The 21,686-nt window shown below is 43.8% G+C and overlaps 3 non-coding genes across 3 annotated transcripts; all 3 read left to right on the plus strand.

Moving 5' to 3' along the window:
* The first annotated feature begins 3,584 nt into the window (after positions 1–3,584).
* On the plus strand, positions 3,585–3,671 carry TRNAY-GUA (transfer RNA tyrosine (anticodon GUA)). The gene is given in 2 exon segments: positions 3,585–3,621; positions 3,636–3,671. It is a non-coding gene; the product is annotated as a tRNA-Tyr (tRNA).
* An 833-nt stretch (positions 3,672–4,504) lies between these two features.
* On the plus strand, positions 4,505–4,576 carry TRNAG-UCC (transfer RNA glycine (anticodon UCC)). Its single transcript has one exon. It is a non-coding gene; the product is annotated as a tRNA-Gly (tRNA).
* Positions 4,577–4,740: 164 nt separating this feature from the next.
* Positions 4,741–4,812, plus strand: TRNAE-UUC (transfer RNA glutamic acid (anticodon UUC)). The gene has a single exon. It is a non-coding gene; the product is annotated as a tRNA-Glu (tRNA).
* Positions 4,813–21,686: the final 16,874 nt, after the last annotated feature.

The following is a 21,686-nucleotide window of genomic DNA, read 5'->3' on the forward strand; positions in this document are numbered from 1 at the left end:
GGTCAAAGGTGGCAATACACCTAGGTGACTTTGAATCCGCTTTTGGTTTAGTTGAGATAAGGCTTGAACGCCTGCTTGAGAATGCGATTGGGGTATCCTAGCTCTTTAAATCTAGACCTAAGAAGTTTGCATTCTCTATCGTATGTAGAGTCTTCAGAACAGTTTCTTCTCGCCCGTAGGTATTGACTAAATGGGATAGATGATTTTAGTTTGAAGGGGTGATGGCTGTCCCAGTGAAGAAGACTGTTGGTCGAGGTGGTTTTACGGAACAATTCAGTTTGAATGGTGCCATCTTCTGTGAGAATAATTTTGAGGTCTAGGAACACCAGTTCGTGATCATCGATCACATGCGTGAGCTTTAAATTGTACCTATGCCAACTCAAAATGTAGCTGCGGGATCGGTCAAATTTGGTCGATGTGACGACATGCTGCTCCCACCATCCTAAAAATAGGTTGGCATATGTGGGTGCGCAAGTTGTCCCCATCGCTGTCCCTGAGATTTGCAGATAATACTGTCCATTAAAGGTGAAATAATTGTGGGTCAGTATGAAGTGCAAGGCGTTAATGAAGAATTTTAAAGTCGTTGTAGGAAGTGTTTTCCAAGAAATATTTATAAGCTCTAAGACCCATCTGATGGGGTATGTTTGTATGCAGGGCAACAACATCCAGACTGGCCAACATGGTGTATGGAGGAACTATCATATCTTGTAACAGTCGCAAGGTGGTTTTAGTGTCCTGGAGATATGAGGGTAACGTTAATACAATTGGATGTAAGATTTTCTCCATATATTAGCTAAGACGTTCAGTTAAACAGTTGTTCCCCGATACTATGGGTCTCCCTGGTGACGGGCGGGTACCTTTGTGTACTTTGGGCAGACAATAAAATGTGGCAATTGTCGGGTTCTTGTGTGGTAATAGGAATTTGAATTCCTCTGGAGTGATAACCTGCTGTGTCTTAGCTTCAGTTAGCAGGATGTCTAGTTCACTCAAGAATTTTGTAGTTGGATCCGAGGGGAGAGTCCTATAACATAGATTGTCATTAAGATGGACCAGGCACATGCCAATGTAATCGTGCCTATTTAATAGGACGATGTTACCACCCTTGTCTGCTGGTTTGATAATTATGTTCTCAAGTGATTTTAGTTCTTTTAGTGCTAGACGTTCTTGCGAGCTCAAATTGTTAGGAATTGGAGCATAATTAGTCGTCGTCTCAAATTGGTTAAGGGACATCTCTACAAAAAGATCTACATGAGGTGTGTCCTTAAAATTAGGTGTGAAGCACCTAGGTGGTTTGAAGTTAGTGAGAGGTCTGAGAGGATCTTGTTCATCTTGAAGACTGGTCAATATTTTAGAGAGCTCATAGTCCTTCAGAGACAAACCTAGCTCATTTGCCAGTTGTTGGTCTTGTTTTGCATGCAAAATATTTAAGGCGAGTTTCCTACCGAATAAATGTATGTCTTTGGACCAGTTGAAATTATTGCAAGTAGGAGTGGGCACAAAGGAAAGTCCTTTGCTAAGGAGGATGATATGACGTCTTTGTAATGGAAAGTTTGACAAATTCATGATTCTATTAGTTGTTATGTCCTCTGTGTTCGGCCCTGGGTTTTGTAAGCCCAACGGTCCCTGTCCCTGAGTCTCCCCCGTTGTTGTCGGGGGGGGCTCCTGCTCTAAAAAAGTGGCAGATGGTGCAGTGGACTGAGTCGAAGGGTTATTAGTTTCTAAGGAAATAGGAATGTCCAGAAAGGATACAGATTTATCAGTGTTCCTAAGAATGCTTTTATTTTGATACGATTGGGCACTGAAATCCCTTTTGCGGTCAGTACTTCTAGATGACGATTTGCGTCTAGTTCTAGAGGGTTGGTCTTGGTCCAACCAATCAGTCTCACCAGAGGAAGACCCTCTGTAATTACTAGGTCTTCTATTATTCTTTCTTTTTTGTCTGAAAATCTCACTGTTATTAAAATCTTTGAAATCCCGTTGGAATTTCTGATGTTTTTTGATTTTTAAATGTTGTCTGAAGCTGGTAATATTGGTCTGTAACTTGTTTTCCATCGGTATGTAAAGATTGTCAGACTTAAAGTTTTTTATTGTTGTAATTTCATTTTGCAGTTTTACGTTTGTTTCGTCAAAAATTGTGTTTTCCAACTTGATCAGAAAGTCCATCAACCGGAATGAACAGTCCAATAAAATCGTATTCCATTCATTGAGCTGTGCTTCGGTTTGGATTTTGTCAGGCAAGAGAATGTCAGGACGTAGACCTCTGGGTACTAATTTTTGTTGTGAGTATTGTTTTAGACCCGTCAATTCCAAGAAACTTCTGATTTGTTCCTGGTATAATTTTTGGATGGCAAAAAAGGAAGAATTAATGTCATTACTTGTGGTGTCATTGTTAGTAAGTGGATTAATTGAAAAGACGTTGGTAATCTCATCCTGTCCTAAATTGGGATCACCCAATTTATCTAATAGGTCAGTCATGAGACACAAGCACTTAAGTGGGAGAAATAAACAGTTATAGTGAAAGCCAAACAGAGATATGAAGGTATGAGGCTTATATTTCTCCAAAGGGCCAGAAATTGGTATTAAAACCTAAGAGGGAACTGATACCCTAAACTGCTACAGCTATTGTTATTGCAACCGACGAAACTCTGTATGAATAAACTTGCACCCAAGTTCTTTTTTCTGTACCCCCACCTTACTAAAACTTAAAAATTAAAAATGCAAAATAAAGAATTTATAAACAAAAAAACCTAAGAGGGAATATGAAATAAGGAATTGGCCCTATAGCAATAATAAAGGAAAATAGAGGGACAGCACATTATTATCACATGTTATTTATTGAAAATGCTGCACAGGTGGTTTTTGTAGTGTAGTGGTTATCATGTTCGCCTCACACGCGAAAAGTCCCCGGTTCGAAACCGGGCAGAAACAATAATTTCTTCTTATTTTTTTAAATACAAAACTAGTGGTGGGAAAGTTACAGGTGGGCGCATCTCACAGGCCCCCTCCCAAAGAGACCTTATGGAAAAGACCAGAAACAAAGTGCAAAACTAGGAAAATACTAAAAATACACAAAAGAGCGCCAGACACCAGCTAAAAACTAGTGTAATTACCATTCTTGTAAGTTTAACGTGACTTTTGAACCCAAAACGTGCGTGTGTCGATGACTTGACGTCACGCGCACATTGGTGCCATATTTGTTCACGAGCCATAGGAATACCATTATAAAACTTGGGATCGCAGTGGCCGGAGTCCCTTAGAACGCCACACTGGCTGGGAACCGTCGGGGAAGAGGATCGGGCGGTAATGTAGAATGGGAGTATAATTACTCAGTATGATATATAATGGATTATATTCACTCATAATAATAAGAATACTTTTATATAATAATATAAGATTTTATATATGTTATTTTCTACTATTACAATACTTATTGTATTTATTCATTGTGTTTGAGTTTTAATATGTGTTTAATACAAATAATTAAAATTTCCAAAACTCATAGATCATTAAAGTATAAGGAATGTCATCAACATTACAATATGACGGTCTTTGGAAACATTATTCTATGAGCAGCTTGGATAAATCCTTCGATAGCTCAGCTGGTAGAGCGGAGGACTGTAGAGAGAAACTCAGACATCCTTAGGTCGCTGGTTCAATTCCGGCTCGAAGGACATGTTTTTATTTACAGCATAGAAAGTGTAACTGGTTTTATTACATTTTATATCATTTATATACAGAATTATAAACACTGATAAAACATATATATATAATAGGATAATAGAAAGTGTCACTGGTTTATTTTCATTTTAATCACTCAGTATAATATATAATGGATTATAATCACTCAGTATAAGATATAGTGGATTATAATCAGTCAGTATAATATATAATGGGATGATATTCAGTCAGTATAATATATAATGTTATTATAATCACTCAGTATAATATATAATGGATTATAATCACTCAGTATAATATATAATGGATTATAATCACTCAGTATAATATATAATGTTATTATAATCACTCAGTATAATATATAATGTTATTATAATCACTCAGTATAATATATAATGTTGTTATAATCACTCAGTATAATATATAATGGATTATAATCACTCAGTATAATATATAATGGGATGATATTCAGTCAGTATAATATATAATGGGATGATATTCAGTCAGTATAATATATAATGTTGTTATAATCACTCAGTATAATATATAATGGATTATAATCACTCAGTATAATATATAATGGGATGATATTCAGTCAGTATAATATATAATGTTATTATCACTCAGTATAATATATAATGGATTATAATCACTCAGTATAATATATAATGGATTATAATCACTCAGTATAAGATATATTTGTGTAATAATGACTGAGAATATAGAATGGTTAATAGTAATTAAACCCAGTGTATACTGTCAGGTGTGAACCTGGGTCCCAGCTCTGTGAGTACACTATAGTCTCTGTAACAATGATCCTATCACAGCGTTGGTGGTATAGTGGTGAGCATAGCTGCCTTCCAAGCAGTTGACCCGGGTTCGATTCCCGGCCAACGCATGGTATTTTTTTTGTCAGAGTTTAAATTATTTTCCAAATAAGTATTTATAGTACTTTAATGTTCTAATTAAACAGATTTCTTATATTTTACAGTCTCTGTCTCTCAGAATGCACAGCTCACAGTGATATCAGTTACAGTAACAATAAGGACAAATCTCACAGCCTCCCATATGGTCTAGCGGTTAGGATTCCTGGTTTTCACCCAGGCGGCCCGGGTTCGACTCCCGGTATGGGAAGTGACACTTTTATTGCAATTGCACACAAAATCTGTTTATAATCATCTTCCAGTAATATTTTTTCACACCAGATTTATAAATTAGTAAAACGTTTCATTCTCAGTAAATCAGTCTGTAAACCGTAGCATAAGGAAAGTTCTACATAAAATGTTAAATAGGAGTTTGATATCATGAATAATAAACTGAATGAAAGAGCCAGGAATAATGTATAGAATGGGATAGAGCTGGGAATAATGTATAGAATGGGATTAGAGCTGCGGATAGTGTATAGAATGGGATTAGAGCTGGGAATAATGTATAGAATGGGATTAGTGCTGGGAATAATGTATAGAATGGGATTAGTGCTGGGAATAATGTATAGAATGGGATTAGTGCTGGGAATAATGTATAGCATGGGATTAGTGCTGGGAATAATGTATAGAATGGGATTAGAGCTGGGAATAATGTATAGAATGGGATCAGTGCTGGGAATAATGTATAGAATGGGATTAGTGCTGGGAATAATGTATAGAATGGGATTAGAGCTGGGAATAATGTATAGAGTGGGATTAGTGCTGGGAATAATGTATAGAATGGGATTAGTGCTGGGAATAATGTATAGAGTGGGATTAGTGCTGGGAATAATGTATAGAGTGGGATTGGTGCTGGGAATAATGTATAGAATGGGATTAGAGCTGGGGATAATGTATAGAGTGGGATTGGTGCTGGGAATAATGTATAGAATGGGATTAGAGCTGGGGATAATGTATAGAATGGGATCAGTGCTGGGAATAATATATAGAATGGGATTAGTGCTGGGGATAATGTATAGAATGGGATTAGTGCTGGGAATAATGTATAGAATGGGATTAGATCTAGGAATAATGTATAGAATGGGATTAGTGCTAGGAATAATGTATAGAATGGGATTAGTGTTGGGAATAATGTATAGAATGGGATTAGAGCTGGGAATAATGTATAGAATGGGATTAGTGCTGGGAATAATTTATAGAATGGGATTAGTGCTGGGAATAATGTATAGAATGGGATTAGATCTAGGAATAATGTATAGAATTGGATCAGTGCTGGGAATAATGTATAGAATGGGATTAGTGTTGGGAATAATGTATAGAATGGGATTAGTGCTGGGAATAATGTATAGAATGGGATTAGAGCTGGGAATAATGTATAGAATGGGATTAGAGCTGGGAATAATGTATAGAATGGGATTAGAGCTGGGAATAATGTATAGAATGGGATTAGTGCTAGGAATAATGTATAGAATGGGATTAGAGCTGGGAATAATGTATAGAATGGGATTAGTGCTGGGGATAATGTATAGAATGGGATTAGTGCTGGGGATAATGTATAGAATGGGATTAGTGCTGGGGATAATGTATAGAATGGGATTAGAGCTGGGAATAATGTATAGAATGGGATTAGAGCTGGGAATAATGTATAGAATGGGATTAGAGCTGGGAATAATGTATAGAATGGGATTAGAGCTGGGAATAATGTATAGAATGGGATTAGTGCTAGGAATAATGTATAGAATGGGATTAGAGCTGGGAATAATGTATAGAATGGGATCAGTGCTGGCAATAATGTATAGAATGGGATTAGATCTAGGAATAATGTATAGAATGGGATTAGTGCTAGGAATAATGTATAGAATGGGATCAGTGCTGGGAATAATGTATAGAATGGGATCAGTGCTGGGAATAATGTATAGAATGGGATCAGTGCTGGCAATAATGTATAGAATGGGATTAGATCTAGGAATAATGTATAGAATGGGATTAGTGCTAGGAATAATGTATAGAATGGGATCAGTGCTGGGAATAATGTATAGAATGGGATTAGTGCTGGGAATAATGTATAGAATGGGATTAGAGCTGGGAATAATGTATAGAATGGGATTAGTGCTGGGAATAATGTATAGAATGGGATTAGAGCTGGGGATAATGTATAGAATGAGATCAGTACTGGGAATAATGTATAGAATGAGATTAGAGCTGGGAATAATGTATAGAATGGGTTCAGTGCTGGGAATAATGTATAGAATGGGATTATTGCTGGGAATAATGTATAGAATGGGATTAGAGCTGGGAATAATGTATAGAATGGGATTAGAGCTGGGAATAATGTATAGAATGGGATTAGAGCTGGGAATAATGTATAGAATGGGATTAGAGCTGGGAATAATGTATAGAATGGGATTAGAGCTGGGAATAATGTATAGAATGGGATCAGTGCTGGGAATAATGTATAGAATGGGATCAGTGCTGGGAATAATGTATAGAATGGGATCAGTGCTAGGAATAATGTATGGAATGGGATCAGTGCTGGGAATAATGTATAGAATGGGATTAGAGCTGGGAATAATGTATAGAATGGGATTAGAGCTGGGAATAATGTATAGAATGGGATCAGTGCTGGGAATAATGTATAGAATGGGATTAGAGCTGGGAATAATGTATAGAATGGGATCAGTGCTGGGAATAATATATAGAATGGGATTAGTGCTGGGGATAATGTATAGAATGGGATTAGTGCTGGGAATAATGTATAGAATGGGATTAGATCTAGGAATAATGTATAGAATTGGATTAGTGCTGGGAATAATGTATAGAATGGGATTAGAGCTGGGAATAATGTATAGAATGGGATTAGAGCTGGGAATAATGTATAGAATGGGATTAGTGCTAGGAATAATGTATAGAATGGGATTAGAGCTCGGAATAATGTATAGAATGGGATTAGTGCTGGGGATAATGTATAGAATGGGATTAGTGCTGGGGATAATGTATAGAATGGGATTAGTGCTGGGGATAATGTATAGAATGGGATTAGAGCTGGGAATAATGTATAGAATGGGATTAGAGCTGGGAATAATGTATAGAATGGGATTAGAGCTGGGAATAATGTATAGAATGGGATTAGTGCTAGGAATAATGTATAGAATGGGATTAGAGCTGGGAATAATGTATAGAATGGGATCAGTGCTGGCAATAATGTATAGAATGGGATTAGAGCTGGGAATAATGTATAGAATGGGATTAGTGCTGGGAATAATGTATAGAATGGGATTAGTGCTAGGAATAATGTATAGAATGGGATTAGTGCTGGGAATAATGTCTAGAATGGGATTAGTGCTAGGAATAATGTATAGAATGGGATTAGTGCTGGGAATAATGTATAGAATGGGATTAGTGCTAGGAATAATGTATAGAATGGGATTAGTGCTGGTGATAATGTATAGAATGGGATTAGAGCTGGGAATAATGTATAGAATGGGATTAGTGCTGGGAATAATGTATAGAATGGGATTAGTGCTGGGAATAATGTATAGAATGGGAATAGTGCTGGGAATAATGTATAGAATGGGATTAGTGCTAGGAATAATGTATAGAATGGTATTAGTGCTGGGAATAATGTATAGAATGGGATTAGTGCTAGGAATAATGTATAGAATGGCATTAGAGCTGGGAATAATGTATAGAATGGGATTAGTGCTAGGAATAATGTATAGAATGGGATTAGTGCTAGGAATAATGTATAGAGCTGGCCCTAGCTCCATCAAATGTGAGTGTACAATCCTCCTTTTTACTTATTTTTACCCTTGGAGCTACAATATTTCACCATTGGCAGTTTTTTGTGTTTTCTTTTATCTTCACATATACGGATTATCTACAACCCGGACAGATCAACTCCTGAGGATTGTACACATACCCTATCCATATATCAGTGAGACGGTTTTTATTAATTTTATTCAACATTTTTTTATCATTTGATTTTTACTGAACATCTGGATAGACTGTTTTATTTATTATTTTTACATAACTGCAATAGAGACTATTATACCCAGGTTTTATCACTTGCTGATTATACACTTTAACCAATTGGTTTCTATTTTATGGTACTGTTTTCTGCACAATAGCGCAGCCTGTAACTACTCTTCCCCTCTGTTTTTACTATCCACTACAGTTAGGATGAACTTTTTGCCGGACTGACTGGGTCGGCTGAGAGGTCCTATTAAGTCTACCGCTACTCGGTGAAACGGCTCTTCTATAATGGGTAAAGGGTGGAGTTTGACTTTTTGGTGGTCACCTCTTTTCCCTATCTTTTGACATATGTCACACGTTCTACAATAATATTTAAGATCTTGCGTGATCCTAGGCCAGAAGAACGTTTGGGTCAACCGGTCCCTCGTCTTCTTAAACCCTAGATGTCCTGCTAGGGGAATGTCATGACTGAGTTATAATAACTCAGCACGAAACTTATGGGGTACTTGCTGTCTTTTAGTGACTTGAGTGGCCCCGTCTCCCAGCCCTCATGTCACTCGATACAATAATCCCTTATACCACTCAAACCTTTCGTGAGTGCTGTCCCCCCGGGGAACCTCTACTGCCTTTCTATACCCTTCTAGGGTGGGGTCGGTTCTCTGTTCCTGTTCAAAACCCTGTGGAGTATCCCAGAAAATGGAAGGGGGGTCGGGCAAAGGAGGTATTTCAACTCCTACCTGGTTTTCCTCAAAGTGCAGTGTGACAGACCCCTTTTTGGAGTAACAGATACCATCTCGGAGAATTGCCTTGTTACCTGGATTATTGTGGATTTCGGGTACTTCTGGATCTGTACGGTATACGCAGCCACGTGGAGAGAACAATGGGGTCGCGGCCATTGTGACCACACGAACTAATGACCGAACACTCACAAACTTTCCACACGACGAATTTCAACCTTACCGGTATCGTACACCCATGCTGTTCGACAGAATCAGAGTACCGAACTAGAGACACCAGATCCACGAGAGAGTTTTCGTTTATGTTATGTGGTTCCAGAGTAAATGGTGCAAACGTGTATCTAGCGAACGGCCCAACCGATCTAGGGGATTTTCACGTATATTGTTCCCCTAGATCTCCGTTCTCTAATACACGTAGCACATTGTATTTCCATTGCATATTGTGTGTAATATTAAACGTTATAATAACTGTGAAATATTCTGCCCGGTACAGTGGGAGGGATTCCCACTGTAAATGTATTATCTCCTCCGGCTACGGGGAGGAGTTGTTGTACGGCATAAAAGCCCGAGCTGCAGAATAAAGATTATTCCTACTTTTGACCCTCAACACAGAGTCTCGTCTCGTGCTTGGAGGGGATATTTTATAATGCTGATTCGTATTCTCTGGGAACGTGTTTTGTTATAGCTGACTTCGTCTTGGGGGAAAGGACACCTTCTCAGCGGCGTAAACCCCTACTACACCGGGGTGCCGCTACAATTGGTGGCAGCGGTGGGATAATTCTTTCACCCCAGAAGGGCAGCTACCGAGAGCAGTCAGGATGGAAGCCTACTATGGCAGGCTGAAACGATCTACCCTGAAAGACTTGTTGGAGAGCCGTGGTCGTTCGGCTAGCAACAAAAAGAAAAGAGACATTTTGGCAGAATTGGTCGCATTGGACTTAGCCGAACAAAATGGCGAACTGGGTGTCGAACTAAACCCAGAACCGGAGATCGCATTGGTCCGGACCCCGGAAGACGAACAATTCGACCACGAGGTGAGGGTAAGACTGGCTCACTACGGACCGAATCCCTCACCTCGTATCGTCTCACAAGTAATCGCAGCAGTCGATGCCAACCGGCGCCAGACTCCAGCCAGCGCCAGTCCAATTGCTGGGACTTTCCAAACTCCAGAGGAAAAGAGGAAAGTACATTTTGCCGCTTTTAAAAGTTTTGTGGAAACTGAGGGGGAGATTGACCAGTACTTAGCTGATTTTGAGCGTCAATGTGCCCTACATAAAGTACCTCCCGAGGAGTGGGTTAAGATTTTGTCGGGCAAATTATCAGGGCGAGCCAGTGATGCTTTCCGGGCGATTCCTGACCATGAAGTGGGAAGTTATCGCTTGGTCAAAGAAGCCCTATTGTCCCGGTATGCTGTAACTCCTGAAGCATATCGGAGACGTTTTCGGGAATCTAGAAAGCAAACCGGTGACTCCTACACCGAGTGGGCCTGCCGATTACAGCGCACGGCTGCCCACTGGATGGATGGGTGCCAAGCTACCACTGCGGAGGAGGTATTGCAACTGTTTTTGTTGGAGCATTTTTTTGAAAAGGTGGACAAAGAGATCCGAGAGTGGATTCGGGATAGGAGACCTCTTACCCTACCCGAAGCCGCTCGTTTGGCCGACGAGTATGCGGACGCCCGCAAACCTGATCCCTCGGTCCAAAAGACAGCTCCCCGAGTAGAAAGCCGCCCCGTCGACCATACTCCAACCACCCCCGCTAACCAACCCACCTACAACAGTTCCTCCCGCTTCACCCAGCCCAGTACCACGGACCGCCGGCGGTGCCATAGGTGCCAGCAGGTGGGCCACCTGAGAGACAAATGCCCACTAGATCCAGCTCGACAAACTTCTTGGAGAAAGCCCGCCGAGGGGAACACCCGGCCCTTTACTTCAGGGGCCCATTGCATTGAAGCCCGGCCCATGGGGGAAGAGCAATGGGAAATTTTACACGAAGCAAACCCCCTATATGCAGCTGCCGTAGACAACCGCCAACATCATCGGCAAACAGTCCGAGTAAATGGGCAAGTTGTCAGTGGATTAAGAGACACTGGGGCCACACTAACATTGATCCAACACGACCTGATCCCAGAAAAAGAACATACTGGACAAACTGTGGCCGTTAGAGTGGCCGGGGGCGCTGTACATCGTCTCCCCATGGCCCGAGTGCATTTGGATTGGGGGGTAGGGGCCGGCCAAGTAAATGTGGGCCTGATGAAGGGGTTACCAGCTGAAGTTCTCTTGGGAAATGATTTGGCCCCTCTGTTATCCGCTTTTGCCCCTCAAGGCCCTGCTGGAGCTTGTCCTGTCACCACCCGTGCTCAGACCCGTGCCATTGGAGTCAGCCGGTCGCGGAGACCCAGGTAAGAACTAACCCTCTGACTGTGACGTTAGGGCAGACCTCCTTAGACTGGGATACCCCTGAGACTTTTGGGAGGGAGACCCGGGAAGACGTCACCCTACGAAAGTATAGGGATAAGGCGGATAAAGGGGAACCGGGAACAGATGGGGAAAGCTACGAGTGGGTGGGGGATAGACTATACAGGATCCCTCAGGAACCCGCAGCAGGTAGAAACCCCGTCCCTCAGAGGCAACTAGTGCTACCCAAAAAGTATAGGCGAGAAATCATGAGGATTGCCCATGATGTACCCCTAGCTGGCCATTTAGGAGTACGTCGCACCGCCCATAGGATTACCCAGAACTTCTTCTGGCCCGGGTTTAACCGGGACGTGCGGCAGTACTGCAGAACCTGTGACACCTGCCAACGGGTGGGTAAGAGGGGGGATCACCCTAAGGCTAAATTAATGTCGATGCCGATCATAGGGGAACCCTTCTATAGGGTCGCCGTCGACATTGTAGGCCCCCTAGCTCGACCTAGTCCGTCCGGTAAGAAATACATTCTTACCGTGGTGGACTATGGGACCAGGTACCCGGAGGCAGTAGCTCTGTCGAATATTGAAGCTGAGACGGTAGCCGATGCGTTAGTTAAAATATTCACCAGAGTGGGGTTCCCTAAGGAGATCCTATCCGATCAGGGAACCCAGTTTACTGCCTTACTCACACAACAGTTATGGAAAGTATGCCACATTAAACCCCTGCTCAGCTCCCCGTACCACCCCCAGACCAACGGTCTCTGTGAGCGCTTTAGTGGGACTCTCAAACAAATGTTGAGAACCTTTACGGACGGTTGCAGAGACTGGGAGAGATTCTTACCCCACCTGTTATTTGCTTATAGGGAGGTACCCCAAGAATCTACGGGTTTTTCCCCCTTTGAGTTGTTGTATGGGAGAAGGGTGCGAGGCCCCCTTGATCTCATTCGGGACCACTGGGAGGGGGAAACCGGACAGGAAGGGACACCGATTGTGCCATATGTCCTGGAACTCCGGGACCGCATGGAGCAACTCTCTCTATTGGTAAGGGAGAACCTCCAGGCGGCCCAGGGGCGACAGAAGCGATGGTACGATAGGGGTGCCCGGCAACGACTGTTCCAAGTAGGGCAGAAGGTATTGGTGCTAAAACCGGTAAAGGACAACAAACTGCAGGCTGCGTGGCAGGGTCCATACAAGGTTCTAGCTCAACTCTGCGACACCACCTACCTTATTGCCAGCTGTGCGGATGAAAGGATCCGACGATCCTTTCATGTGAACATGCTAAAGGAATACCAGGAAAGGCAGGAAGATATTCACGCTGTTTGTGCCCCAGCTACAGATGACCCCGAAAGTTTACCCTTACCCGATCTACTAGAGAAAGAAACACACACCGACCCTATTAGTCTAGTGAAGTTGGGAGACCGACTGAACCCCACTGAACTAGAACAAGCTAGGCAGCTCCTATGGGAAAAACAGGATAACTTCTCCCAGGAACCAGGATACACCACTCTGGCCATACATAAGGTAGAAACCCCAGGGCAGGCCCCCCTCCGACAGCCCCCTTACCGTATTCCTGAAGCCGTCTGGGAAGGGATGCTGAAGGAAATACGAGAAATGACCCAGCTGGGTGTCATTGAGCCATCAGACAGTCCCTGGGCCTCCCCTGTAGTCCTGGTACCCAAGAAGGACAGAACCACCAGATTCTGCGTAGACTACAGGCGACTTAATGAAAAGACTACCACTGACGCTTACCCGATGCCCCGGGTAGACGAACTATTAGATCGCATAGCCAGGGGAAACTATCTCTCTACCATAGACCTCTGCAAAGGTTATTGGCAGATCCCCCTGGCCGAGGAGGCCGTCCCCAAGTCGGCATTTGTCACCCCGTTTGGCTTATACCAATTCAAGGTCATGCCATTCGGGATGAAAAATGCCCCGGCTACGTTCCAACGTATGGTGGATAGGCTCCTCGATGGATTCCAGGAATTTGCGTGTGCATACCTGGATGACATTGCGATCTACAGTGAGTCTTGGGAAGAACATCTAGTGCACGTAGGGGTAGTCCTAGATAAAATTCGGGCCGCGGGCCTGACACTAAAACCGGAGAAGTGCCATTTAGGAATGGCCGAGGTACAATACTTGGGTCACCGAGTAGGGTGTGGGAACCAGAGGCCGGAGCCTGCCAAGGTTGAAGCAGTGGCTAACTGGCCCACACCCAATACTAAGACCCAGGTATTGGCCTTCCTAGGAACGGCAGGATATTATAGACGTTTTGTCCCTGATTATAGTACGACAGCCAAGCCCCTGACTGACCTGACCAAGAAGAATTTACCTAGGCAGGTCCTGTGGTCTCCCGCTTGCGAAGCCGCATTTCAATCCCTCAAACATGCACTTGTTAATGCCCCTGTCTTGGCTGCCCCAGTACCTAACAAACGTTTCCTTGTCCATACAGACGCTTCCATGTATGGACTGGGGGCTGTGCTGAGCCAAGTCGGGGAAGATGGAAGAGAGCATCCGGTCGCATACCTCAGCAGAAAGTTGTTACCACGGGAAGTGAGTTATGCGGCCGTAGAGAAGGAGTGCCTGGCCCTGGTATGGGCATTGAAAAAACTAACCCCGTATCTCTATGGACAAGAGTTCTCTCTGGTAACCGATCACAATCCATTGGTATGGCTTAACCGGGTCGCAGGAGACAATGGCCGATTGCTAAGATGGAGCTTGGCCCTGCAAACGTACAATTTCACCATCAGTTACCGACCCGGTAAACTAAATGGCAACGCCGATTGGCTGTCTCGGCAGCTTGACAATTCTCCGGACAAGTGAATTCCGGTCATCCCTAAGTTAATCCGAAAGGATCAAGCCAGGTCTGCCGGAGTGTACCACTAGGAGGGAGCCGTGTGACAGACCCCTTTTTGGAGTAACAGATACCATCTCGGAGAATTGCCTTGTTACCTGGATTATTGTGGATTTCGGGTACTTCTGGATCTGTACGGTATACGCAGCCACGTGGAGAGAACAATGGGGTCGCGGCCATTTTGACCGCACAAACTAATGACCGAACACTCACAAACTTTCCACACGACGAATTTCAACCTTACCGGTAACGTACGCCCATGCTGTTCGACAGATCCAGTGTACCGAACTAGAGACACCAGATCCACGAGAGAGTTTTCGTTTATGTTATGTGGTTCCAGAGTAAATGGTGCAAACGTGTATCTAGCGAACGGCCCAACCGATCTAGGGGATTTTCACGTATATTGTTCCCCTAGATCTCCGTTCTCTAATACACGTAGCACATTGTATTTCCATTGCATATTGTGTGTAATATTAAACGTTATAATAACTGTGAAATATTCTGCCCGGTACAGTGGGAGGGATTCCCACTGTAAATGTATTATCTCCTCCGGATACGGGGAGGAGTTGTTGTACGGCATAAAAGCCCGAGCTGCAGAATAAAGATTATTCCTACTTTTGACCCTCAACACAGAGTCTCGTCTCGTGCTTGGAGGGGATATTTTATAATGCTGATTCGTATTCTCTGGGAACGTGTTTTGTTATAGCTGACTTCGTCTTGGGGGAATGGACACCTTCTCAGCGGCGTAAACCCCTACTACACCGGGGTGCCGCTACATGCAGCGGTGCTTCCAGTCTGGCTTGGGCTCGGGTGGTAACTGGGTAGGCTTCTGAAATGGTGTCCCGTGATAGTTGAGAGGTTAAACAGCCTACGTCGTTCTCCAATAAGACCTCTGCCTGCAGTTCCTGCATAATGCCAAACTCCAACTGTTTAAATCCAGAACCCCAGTCGACAAGGACGCTGACTGTAGGTAGCTTGTGTTTGGCACCCCCAGCCACCCTTACAGCTACTGTGCGGCCGGTGTGAGTTTGGGCCTTGACCGTGTGTGGTTGTACTATGGTTAGTGTGGCCCCAGAGTCTCTCATAGCTCGGGGCCCCACGCCATCTACTGTAATCCATTGACAGTCGTGGTCCCGGTTGTCGCCCCCAGCATGCACTGGATTGACCTCATGTAAAACACTCCACTGCTCTTCTCGGTTAGGGATGTTGGTAGCACTTTCCTGTTGGACACAATGGGCGGCTGTTACAAGAACCCTCTAAACTGTTACAAAGTAACCCCCTTTCGTTAAAACCCATACTATGTTCGGTATTCAGACCGTACAAACTCACTCCACGAACCGTTACAAATACACATTTGTAGGTACGAACGATGGACCACCCAGCCCTTGGCGTGTGCCGCCACTAAACCCCAGTCACCTCTGAAGGTACCGAATAACCGACCACCCTACGAGCAGAGTGTGCCTCTTATTAACCGCCAAAGGAGCTGCGGTCTGCGGTTAAACACCAACTAATTGACGGTCACAGGGCATCCACGTTCATATACAGTTCGTTTTACCCTCAACTCGCAGCCTCGACTCGTGTTGTAGGGAACCCGGAATCCTAGATTTTTTTATAGCTAGTGGGATATTCTACATTTACAGATTTCTACCGATTGAAGCACCGTTCGACTCTCCGACTTCGGGAACCAGGACATCTAAGCGATCCAACCTCCTGCTAGACCGGAGGCAATTGTAACAGCGGCTTCCCTGGGTTGTTGTGGTGGTTGCCTTTCCCAGCTTCCTCGGTTCAAACTAGGACACTGTTTTTTGTAATGTCCTGGTTGCTTACAGTAATGACACACTGCAGGAGGTCGAGGTGTTGCGGCTGGGCCTTGTGGAGGGTTACTTCTGGAGGCTCTAGGTGGTGCAGGTGTTGCTGGAACCGTACCTGGCCAACAAAATGTCTTTTACCTTGTCATAATTGTGTGTGTCCCCATCAGGTACTGCTCTCCACACCTCTGCTGCTCTTCCTGATAGCTTGCTGCTAAGTACTGCAGCCTATTTTGTGGAGTCTAATCCCTCCAGCGCACATTGACGTTCAAAGTCTTGTAAATAACTGTCAATTTCCATATCATTATCATTAAAATGTTTAAACGCTGCATAGTTTACACTTCCCGGGGAGTGTAGCAAATCCCCCTGTAACGGTCTGTCTCGACTTTTACTTTCTAAATCTTACAAGGTCCCATTGTAAAAAATAGGGTGAAATTAAGGTTAGGAAGTGTCAATTTTAGAAATACGATAGGAATTGCTGACGCTATGTCTAGGGAAATTCTTTCAAATTGACAGCAAAATTGAGTTATACAGTCATTATAGATAAGCCAAAGTGACGTCAAAATCATCATCAAATGAAGTTAACTCTTTCCAGGACAAGAAATTTTGGTGATGTAATTGCGCCATCTACTGACCAAAAACTAGATAATACTAGATAAGGTAGACACACCTCCAGTTCCCTATTCGTCCGATCAACTAATGACGTGCAGAGAGTTTGGCCCTTTAAAAAGTAAGAACAAAGGGAAGAGGAGGATTCAGGACACACACTCCAAAATGCCGAAGTTCCAAAATGTCGACGTGCGGAAGTTCCGAAGTGCCGAATTGCGGAAGTCCCGAATTTCGGAATGCCGAACCGAACCGAACCAAACCGAAAATTTTCCCCATGCACATGCCTACTATTTATCTGCTTTGCCTACAATACTTCTCCTGGTACGTTTGGGATTTATCTCCATTTGTCTCCATGTCTCCCAGTGTCCCAAAGCGTTTCAGTGTCCCCATGTCTCAGTGTCCCCATGTCAGACCGGCAGACAGGAAGAGACACGAGGCAGAGCACAAAGCCAGAAAGACAGGATGTCAGAAAATGGCCATCGGCAATCTCGCGAGATTAGCGGCAAAAAAATCTGTGATCTGTTAACTTTGTCAAGTTAAATAACCAAACGTTCAACAAAAAAGAGACAAATTCGCGTGAACAAATAGACGAATGGAACGAATAGGAAACAGACGAACGAGCAGACCGTTCATGTAAAAATTAGACGAACGCGGCAAACAGACGAATATCATACTGACTGATTATATTCCCATTATATATTATATTGAGTAATTATAATCCATTATATGTTACACTGAGTGATTATATTCCATTATATATTATACTGACTGATTATTTGTATTATTATTATTGCCATTTATATAGCGCCAACAGATTCCATAGCGCTTTACAATATTATGAGAGGGGGGGATTTAACTATAAATAGGACAATTACAAGAAAACTTACAGGAACAATAGGTTGAAGAGGACCCTGCTCAAATGAGTTTACATTCTATAGGAGGTGGGGTGTAAACCACATTAGGTCAGAAATATCAATCAAATAAGGTGGGAGTGAAGCAGCGCTGGAGGAGAGAATCACATGTCTCCCAGTGTCTCAGTGATCCCATGTCTCTCAGTGTCTCAGTGATCCCATGTCTCCCAGTGTCTCAGTGTCTCAGTGTCTCAGTGATCCCGTGTCTCCCAGTGTCTCAGTGATCCCGTGTCTCCAAGTGTCTCAGTGATCCCATGTCTCTCAATGCCTCAGTGATCCCATGTCTCCCAGTGTCCCCTAGTGGCTATCGTGTCGCATCTCCAAAGAAAGAGGAAATATGTGGGGAGGTGCTGACTATTATACTGGGAGTGGCCTATCACTATGGTTACCATTTTTTTTTTTACTGTTGTATTCTTTGCTGCTTTTGGTGGACAGTAAAGAAAGGGTTAAGCAATACTCGCCTCCGTGTCTTTCATAAAATCATGACCTTTCGTCTTATATTCGCAAAATCATGTAATTAAACCCAGTGTATACCCAGTGTATACCGTGATAATTGAACCAGGGTCCCAGCTCTGTGAGTACACTATAGTCTCTGTAACACACACCTTATTACAGCGTCAACAATAGGTTGAAGAGGACCCTGCTCAAACGAGTTTACATTCTATAGGAGGTGGGGTGTAAACCACATTAGGTCAGAAATATCAATCAAATAAGGTGGGAGTGAAGCAGCGCTGGAGGAGAGAATCACATGTCTCCCGTGATCCCGTGTCTCCAAGTGTCTGTGATCCCGTGTCTCCAAGTGTCTCAGTGATCCCATGTCTCCCAGTGTCTCAGTGATCCCGTGTCTCCCAATGTCTCAGTGATCCCGTTTCTCCCAGTGTCTCAGTGATCCCGTGTCTCAGAATGTCTCAGTGATCCCGTGTCTCCCAGTGTCTCAGTGATCCCGTGTCTCAGTGATCCCGTGTCTCAGTGATCCCGTGTCTCCCAGTGTCTCAGTGATCCCGTGGTATAGTGGTGAGCATAGCTCCCTTCCAAGCAGTTGACTCGGGTTTGATTCCTGGCCAACGCATCCCATTTTATAAATGGGATATGCTATCATTATTACAATGTTTATAATTTTTTTGGTAAATCTTTATTTTTGCAGTGCTTATAGAAATTACCTGCTTACGTATGGTACCCCAACGGCATTCCATACGTAGGTTTCAAAACATTTGTTACATAGGGTAATAGATGAACAGAGCACTTTTTTTTTTTTTTTTTTTTTTTGTTAATACAAATGAATATCAATCAGTTAAGAGCATTAATTTAACATTTACGTTGAGTGTCCTCGCTTTAGATGGGTGTACCTGCTTTACTACGTTTGCTATTGTAAGTACTGATGTCACACTATGGGTATTACAGTAAAAGGTATAGTAGGGCTCATAAGATTCTGCAGTGTTGGCTACTGGAAAACACGGTAAAACTACACCATAGGTTACATGCAGTTTAAAGACACGCTTATATGGGAGATCACGTTAAGCTAGCTGGCAAAAGCATCTCTGCAGCCCAGATAACATTATACCATGCGGTAAGCAGGGAGACAAGAGTGGTAGCAGGCTTCTTTATGGTAGCCCCTCCAGAATCAGTGAGGGGTGGCATAACTGGTTAACTAAAGCGTGAGTTGGTGAGAGTTCCTGCAGGGGGACGTAGAGAGAACAGGTATTACTAGTCCACAGAACAGTCCCATTTGGCCCATGCCGATTCCTGGCTTGTAGGTCTTAGGTGTCAGTCCGCTGATGTGCACCCCGGATCCGCTGATGGTCGCTGTGGGCTGGCGTCGCTACGCCGCGTTCCCTTTGGTGGCTGCCCTGCTGTCTAGGGCCGCTGGTCTTCGGCCTGAGGCCTGTGTAGGTGCTCTTGCCTTTTGCCATTGGGCCCATCACCAGGTCCGTGGGCCCAGGGTTCCGCTGGGTCGGTACAGTAGTCGGTCAGTTGTTCGGCTAAAGGTATCAGTGCCGAAACAGCAGGAGTTTCCCCGGCTTCTCCCTGGGTGTATGGCAGGCTGTGGGGGGAAAATTCCTCCCCTGTGAGCGCCCGGCTCAGAAGAAGAGTGAGCGGGCCTCTAAACGGTGGCATGCATAGGTGTGGTAGATGGAGGGTGACATAAGTCAGGGGCATCTCTGGGTGTGTGGGACCCCGTGTGGCATTACCCCTCATGCAGGAATACAGGAAGGCTGTTGGTCGGCCTGTGCTCGAGGTAGCTTGCTGTGCTCGCATGGCCACCGCCATCTTGTGTGCTGGTCGCGGGTTACCCGTTATCCGTGTCTCCGAGGGTAGAGGAGTCTGGCTCGGTTTGGTTTGGACCGGGATCACCCCCCCGGTCCGGTGGGGGGAAGCAGGACCGGGTCCGCCGGCTCTTCACGAGGGTCGGGCTCCGTCGGGCGGGATAGTGCTGCGGCGGCCGTCCGCTTCACTCACCGCCAGCATGGGTCTCGCCTGGTGCAGCGGGCCCCATCCTCCAAGGGACTAGAACTGCGGGAGCAAGCCTCACCTCAGCTCGGCAGCCCGGTTACATTGAGGGTCGCAGGTAAGTAGTTGCCGGGATTTCCCCTTAAAAGTGCGTTTTATTGGCTTTTTGTGGGCTATTTGCGGCCCTATGTGCAGGAGCTGAGCTGTCCTGCGACCGCTCAGCTCGGCGGCCCGGCCCCGCCCCCAATGTTTATAATTTATTCATGAAATATGTTATCTTTATTACAATACTTATTTTGCTTTATGTATTGATTAGTTTTATTAAAATAATTATTACAATTATTGGCTTTTATTGGGATGGTTAGATGGGTAATATGAGGTGCTTAATATAAATAATTTATGAATTTATATTATGAATGGGGTATAAGGAGGTGTAGGTGATGGGGTATATGGAGGTAATGGAGTATAAGGAGGTGGGGGTGATGGGGTATATGCAGGTGGAGGTGATGGGGTATATGGAGGTGTAGTTGATGGGGTATAAGGAGGTGATGGGGTATAAGGAGGTGATGGGGTATAAGGAGGTGATGGGGTATAAGGAGGTGATGGGGTATAAGGAGGTGATGGGGTATATGAAGGTGGAGGTGATGGGGTATATGGAGGTGTAGGTGATGGGGTATATGGAGGTGATGTGGTATATGGAGGCGTATGTGATGGGGTATATGGAGGTGATGGGGTATATGGAGGTGGAGGTAATGAAAGAGGGGTCCAGAGAGGAATAGAGTGAATGTGACCCTGGGCTTTCACCAATCAGAGGGGATCTAGAAAAAAATTCTATGTATATGACACTTGTGATTCAAAACTTCCAGTATGGTCTAGCGGTTAGGATTCCTGATTTTTTCACCCAGGCGGCCCGGGTTCGACTCCCGGTATGGGAAATGACACTTTTATTGCAATTGCACACAAAATCTGTTTATAATCATCTTCCAGTAATATTTTTTCACCCCAGATTTATAAATTAGTAAAACGTTTCATTCTCAGTAAATCAGTCTGTAAACCGTAGCATAAGGAAAGTTCTACATAAAATGTTAAATAGGAGTTTGAAATCATGAATAATAAACTGAATGAAAGAGCCAGGAATAATGTATAGAATGGGATAGAGCTGGGAATAATGTATAGAATGGGATTAGAGCTGCGGATAGTGTATAGAATGGGATTAGAGCTGGGAACAATGTATAGAATGGGATTAGAGCTGGGAATAATGTATAGAATGGGATTAGTGCTGGGAATAATGTATAGAATGGGATTAATGCTGGGGATAATTTATAGGATGGGATTA

Source organism: Pelobates fuscus, unplaced genomic scaffold (genome assembly GCF_036172605.1).
Source record: "Pelobates fuscus isolate aPelFus1 unplaced genomic scaffold, aPelFus1.pri H_2, whole genome shotgun sequence".
In the NCBI taxonomy this organism is placed as follows: domain Eukaryota; kingdom Metazoa; phylum Chordata; class Amphibia; order Anura; family Pelobatidae; genus Pelobates; species Pelobates fuscus.